Source organism: Amblyomma americanum, chromosome 5, assembly GCF_052857255.1.
Source record: "Amblyomma americanum isolate KBUSLIRL-KWMA chromosome 5, ASM5285725v1, whole genome shotgun sequence".
Classification (NCBI taxonomy): domain Eukaryota; kingdom Metazoa; phylum Arthropoda; class Arachnida; order Ixodida; family Ixodidae; genus Amblyomma; species Amblyomma americanum.
The window spans coordinates 134,532,830-134,539,783 of record NC_135501.1 but is presented as its reverse complement, the minus strand read 5'-3'; positions in this window follow the sequence as shown (position 1 = coordinate 134,539,783).

Here is a 6,954-nt window from a genome sequence, read left to right as displayed (position 1 = left end):
TTTTGATTGCATTGTTATAAGAATAAGAATAAAGAGAGGGATTAAATAGTAATGATGGAGTCAAAATGTAATAATTGATAGAAAAGAAAAGTTTGGAACACTTAGCAAGGCAGTCGGTGAGATTCTATCAGGAAATTTAGAACAGCGGTACAAAGAGATCTGTGGCTGAACCCAAATGTGGTGGCGCCAAATGATAGCAAGAGCGGGCTGCTCAAACTAAGGCCAAGATGCTGCAAGGGCTCCTCCAGCAACCTTTTTCTCATAAAGTTGAATCGGCGACAATACAGCAAAAAATGTTTCATATTTGCACCGACAGTCGTTATTTACACGCGCGATTATATGCTTCGTTTTTTCTTCTGCTCAGTGAAATTTGTAAACAGGCATTTTCGCATCTCAGTCACGCAGCAGGCCAGAGACAGGGACAGCAAAGATAAGAAAGAATGAAGGTTTTTAGCATGTCGAATATCACCATGAAACCCATTGGCAGTGAATATTTTGTTGTAAGAACCTGGGGCATAACGGAGCAAGAAATGACCATGTTCTAGAAAAACATTTTTAATAATGGTGCTACCGTTTCACGTGTGCCTGATACAACACTCAACACCCCTGAATGACTGAAAGGAGTTTAATAGGATAGAACGTTGGGCCAGTCGCTGTAGCGACATAGTTAAAGAACTTTGCATAACACAGGACGGGAGGGAGAAACACGCTCGTGTGTGTGTGTGTGCGTGTTTCTCCCTCCCGTCCTGCGTTATTCTGCGCAAACTTTTTTAACTGAGGCTGAAAGAAGTCGGATTTATTTAAAAAGCATAAAAATTGATGACTACGGCTCTAAAAAGTTTTCCGTAAGCTAAAATCACCATGGTTGTTTTTGGTGCATATTTTCAAAAAGGTTTAAGAGGGGGCCGCGGGCATAGAAAGTGCAATTTTTAACTTTTCGCGTACGGCACTAAGATTCGGCGCACTTATCATACCCATAAATTCTGGACAAAGCATTTGTCACGAGGAAAAAGTTTGTGAACGCGATTTTTTATGTTTTAAGATTTCTCCATAAGAATCGAGGTATCCACAGATGTTCGCCTGGCAGGCTTGCATTTTTTTTTGCGATTAAAATTTTTGCTATCATCAAAACCGTTTCCCATTGGTTTCCTATCAAAGCTTTAACTAATCTGTGCAAGCGATAGAAAAACGCCGCAAGAAACATCTTTGTACAGATCGGAAGAATGGACTATTGTCTTTAATAATTCCATATCTGTACCTTGGGAGTTTTCAATATTGGAAATTTTTGCGCAAGAAAGCTGGGCTTCGGGAAGTCCACTGAATGCTTCAATGCGATATTTCAGTGAAATACGTAGAGTAGCTATCACACTAAAAATATTTACATGCTATATAAATAAACATCCAAAACTTGCAGACAGCGTGGCGTCACGACACAACATGGTAGCAGCGTAAACTGATTCTTAAGTTTTACCGCAGAAAATGATGAATGCAGTGCCATTTTTGAACAATTTTAGCGGCATTATTTTATCCAAAGGGAATGTTAAATTCACGCTTGCTTAATGCACCCATTATTGTCATGTCAAATTAGGGGCAGAGTGAACAAAAAAATGTAATTGAGAAGTATAGGGGGCGCCACTGCATAAGACTTTTTCGAGGAACATAGTTCAATAAAATCCATGAAAATCCGTGAAACCATTTTTATGCTATGTTTTGTGAAAGCGGGGCAGTCAAATCAAAAAACATTTTTTGGCAAAACTGCTATTTTCACTGAGACTTCATCGAGCGTTTTCCTACCTGAGGTCACAAAAGCAATCATTGGAGGTACTACTGTTCGGCATTCGGGAAAACTTTTTCGGGACGTGATATAAAGACATTTTAGAAGACAAATCTGGTGTTTCCTGAATTGTATATTTTTTTCGGAGTTTTCGGATTTGAGAAGTTTCCTCAAGAACAAGTCCGTTATTTTTTATCTATATTTGATTGGAAGTAATTGATCTTCAGTATTGCATACCCAACAATTCTGGAAAACAAAATTTATTAATGGGAGATAGTTTATCAGCGCAATTTTTCATATATTGTTAGATTACACTGTGACAATCAATCTGTCTGCAGATATCCCATTGGCAGGATTGCATTTTTGTTTTTGGTAATTAACGTTTTTCCGGCCCTCAAAAGCTTGGCCCATTGGTTTTCTGTGCTAGCCTTAACTGCTCGGTGTGACCTACGGAAAAGATATCAAAAAGGATTTTGCGACATATGGGAACAATGGACAATTACCTTCTATATTTCGGCCCCAGTACATTACAGTTTTGGTTTATTCAAATTTTTTTTTGTCTGAGAATGTTGGCCTTGAAAAACCAAGCTCTGTCATTCCTCATGTGGCTTAGTTGTTTTAAAGAAGATAGGTTGCCCACAGCACGAATGAAGTATCGCTGATACCTGCAGAAGCTTTAATAAGAATCACATACGGATATCATTTCACCATAAGCGCGATCGATACCTCTTGCTTGTTATGGGCTCAGAGAAAATAAGCCGGTATTTGTGGACTGGTGGTAGACTGATTCAACATACATAAACGTATGTTGAATGTTAATAGCACGCAGGTTGCAACGTGCCTTATTTATAACAGTAAAGTCCCACAATGCGTTGACTGTAGAGCGTGCTTGCATTCCCTCTATCTAAAATGCGCGCCACCGCATCAAGCTGCAGGCTGCTGCAAACCGGTCTACTTACCGTGCTTCCATCTAGCAGCATCTCGATGAACTGTGAAGCAAACGGGGCGCTCTGAGCGAGCTTCAAAGCCTTTTTTTTTTCTCTAAACCAGCGTTCTTCTCGGCGCAGACAAATTAGAGCCGAGTTTCGTGCAAGTTCTTGCGAAAATTTAGAATTTTTATATCAAAAGGCACTCTGTCTCGTACGCTTGGCATGTATATTTACATGAAAGGTAAAAGATGGCGCTACAATCTTTTCTATAGCTGACTTGTTCATGACAGCTAGGAAGCAGAAAAATCCTGACGTAAGGTTGTCTGATTTCTTTCCTTAGCTTTCACTTGAAAACTACATTTGCACTTATAAAGTAATCCCGCCGCGGTGGCTCAGTGGTTAGGGCGCTCGACTACTGATCCGGAGTTCCCGGGTTCGAATCCGACCGCGGCGGCTGCGTTTTTATGGAGGAAAAACGCGAAGGCGCCCGTGTGCTGTGCGATGTCAGCGCACGTTAAAGATCCCCAGGCGGTCGAAATTATTCCGGAGCCCTCCACTACGGCACCCCTTTCTTCCTTTCTTCTTTCGCTCCCTCCTTTGTCCCTTCCCTTACGGCGCGGTTCAGGTGTCCAACGATATATGAGACAGATACTGCGCCATTTCCTTTCCCTCAAAAACCAATTAAAAAAAAAACTTATAAGGTAAAGCGCAGGATCTGGGGAAGTCTCTCTAGGACTATAGGATATATTGTTGTGCTCTTGTGCTCACGGAGAATCACTGTTACGCATAAACTTCAGTATCGTGTATGTATTATGTGGCTGCAAACTCATGCATCAAGTAATTTATCACCGCTTAAAAGCAGACATTCCCAAATATATTTCTTTTTCTGAACAAAGACCAGCAAGATATACACATTCGCTTGCACTTGCTATGATTTGCTTACTGAGTGCTTTAAGCAAAAGTTTGCCTTAAAAGCCACTAGCGAGAGAACAGTCGAACTTCTTGTGTTATTAGTGCTTCATGCTTCATCACTTAGAGTGTTTGTTAGCGCAGTTAGATATATAATTTCCCCAAGGCTTTACTGTTACTAAGCTTGTACCTTTGTTTATCTATCTTCTGTTCTTTTGTGTTTGAAATTTTATTGCATCTATGCTGCACTACAAAGACTACAAATTATTTGTGCGTATTTCTAACAGTGTAGCTTGTTTGCGATTTTCACGATATCAACAACACTCCACGGCTGCGCAGCGAAATAGTTAAGCACCGGCGGGAGCGGGACAATGTCGTTTCCTCTGTTTTTCGAGTGGTTCGCCGACGCATTCAGATGTCATTTTTTTTTTGTTCTAAAGACTTATCTGTGGAGCGCTGTTACACGGATATTTGCAAGCTAGAGAGAGATGCCGCAATATGTCATTGCTCGGGTTTTCCGGTGCCAGCAATACAAAGGTAGCTTGGAAAAGATGTTTCCACGCTCTAGTGAAACACTTTCAGCACCCCGACAGCGCAGCTAGTATTGTAGTCAAGAAGATGATCGCATCACTGAGCATATGACTAATGGACGAATTTTAAGTTTACATGGCTGTCTTCGGATTGGAGGGCCCTATTACGGCTTTTGTGTTTTGTGGAATGTTGTTTTGTGAACCGCGAAGAGTGGAGGTAGGGTGATGTGATTCCATTCGAATTTAACTACATTCTCATTCTTTCCTCACTTTAATTGTGCCATGCCTTCGCCGTCCTTAGGCATATCATGGGCTGGACTGTCAGTCAGAGAGACCAATGGATGGCAAGAGTAGAATGAATTCGTGTGAAAAGAATTTGATCTCAGTGGCCTTACATCCACTGCATGTGTTCAGTATATTCTTACGAACATATTGAGAGCAGAAAACGCAGTTAAATGCACCGGGAAGAGAGCGCGCGGAAAAAGGCGACCTCAGTGTTTCTGCGTTTCACACGTGCACATGATTAGAAAACTGTAATCCGACTTTAAGTAGCACATGGCTAAAATATTTGTTGGCGTAGAAAAGCTCGAAAGGGCGCACCTTTATTAGTTAACCCCAAGATGCAGTGCGTGGGGAACTTGACAAGCTTGTTTTCAGCGAAGCAGCGTGAAGCATTGAGAATCGCTGGGTATTGCACACTGACCGGACCTCCTGGTTTTGCAACTGACCCGATGTGCAAGAGTAATTATTGTCGCTGACACGGATTCCAAATTCTCTCCACAGAACGCGTCGAGTGTATACGGTACCACATTCACACCCGCCGGCTGTATTCAAACTCCAGAGAGCGATTTATTCTTAATGTCTGGTTCTTTTCTTTTTTTGAACTGTCAAGAAGAGAGATTGCTTGTCTCACACTAGGTTGCCATCACCAGCAAATATTCGCGAGTTTATGGAGAAATTTTAAAACAAGAGCGATTCTCTTAGTGCTGATTCCGGAGGAAGTCCTCCATAACGCCTCAATATTGGAGCAATTCGGGTTTCTCATGCAGACAGTGAAAATCACCAGTTTTTTCAGCCTCTATCTATACTGTGTTTAAGTTTCACGTTCTTATTTTTGCTATCTTGAATATGATGCTAATCATCTCATCTCAGCTCAATGTCATGTCCAATTTCTGTTTTAAGTACTATCTTCTATCCTTGATGTATCGGAGCGGCTACTTCTAAAAATTCTGATCTATCTCCGCGTTCGCACCCATACGTTTTGCTTTCACTATCTTATCTAATTCATCTTATATATGTCCTGCAACATTCACAGTTAGGATTAGCAAGTATTTTTGAATAAATAAAGAATGCACGCTGCTGTTTACCTTACAGGTAGTTTGCTTCCCTACATTTGTTTTCGTTGTAAGGATCCGACTTATATAAGACCAAGGTTGTCGCACAACGCTTTGTAATGTTTTTTGTTCAAGTTCTTACTTTAAACCGCCTCCACGTGGCCCTAACATTTTCTTTCCACTTTAGCGACGACTAGATCTCTCAGGAGTAATGTAGCTGCATTCAGGTGTTTCGAGGTTGTGGGTGCAAGAGGAGGTTTACCTAAAATATTAATCTTCACCATTTCATTAACCATAGCAGATAGGAACCACCACCATTAACTTGTCGACAAAGCAGTGCACTTGTTGCTTTCGAAGAGGCCGAGTGCACTGCTGTTTATAGTCACAGGACCGCTCAATAAATTTGGAGCACAGTAGCTACTACAGTCGTGCCCCGTTAATACGACCCCCTTCAATACGGGCGACTCGATTTGTAGGCTGATTTTCTAGGGATCAAATTTTTTCAACGTATTTACAACTCGTTAAAATGGAAAATCGCTGTCCGGATATTGAACAGGCTGAAAATGTTCGGAGCCCATTGGGGCCCATGCATTTTTGTCCCGTTAATATGGACAGCGATGAGAACAAAACTACGGGTGCCTCTGCCAGATTTTCTGCCCCTAATATTTTGAGTGCACAACACCAGCCAAATGCAGTACGAAAGTGCAAATGCTACAGTAAAGGCGTTTTTGCGTGTGTATGGTTTCATGATTTACAGTATCACCGTGCCCAACTGGCGCTCCTTACCATGTACCGCATTTCATAAACGCCTGCGAAAAAAATACCTTCTGTGTGCTGCGTTGAAGACCACATTCAGCTGCTGCTAGCCGAGTGCGAGCAGAGTTCTTGGGATGTGAACAGTCGTAGTAGGAGATACTCCATCACAACAAGAGGATAGACATCACGCGTCTCATGGACCACTAGGCAACGTGCTAAAATCTGCACCGCATGATTTTGAAGATAATAGCGACCGGAATAACGTACCTGGAGCTTCCAAGATTGCTTGATGTCCACTTCACTGTCCGCCGCTACGCAGAGATGCAGTCGGTAATCAGTTTTTTATTCATATTTCTGTTTTTTTTTCATGATTGGTTGTTACGAACGATTCGCTTTATGGACACTTTTTCTTGGGAACCAAAAGTGCTCATGTTAACGAGACACGATAAATTGAAATGCCCGGTCCAGTGAGGCGTACTTTTAAAGAACAATACATGTATCTGCCAAACTAGGGTGCTTATTTATTGCTACATCGCGTGTTTACTTGGTGAAAGGAAAGCAAAGGCCGGTAAGTTAACGATTATCTTTAACATCGCTCTGAACAGTGCTGCTGAAACTGGCTTCAGTATGCAAACAAAATGAGAAGCAGATATTAGAAACTTTTGGCCGAATCCCCGTCTCGGAGTGTGCCGAATAAAGTTCCAAAGCACTGTCACACCGGG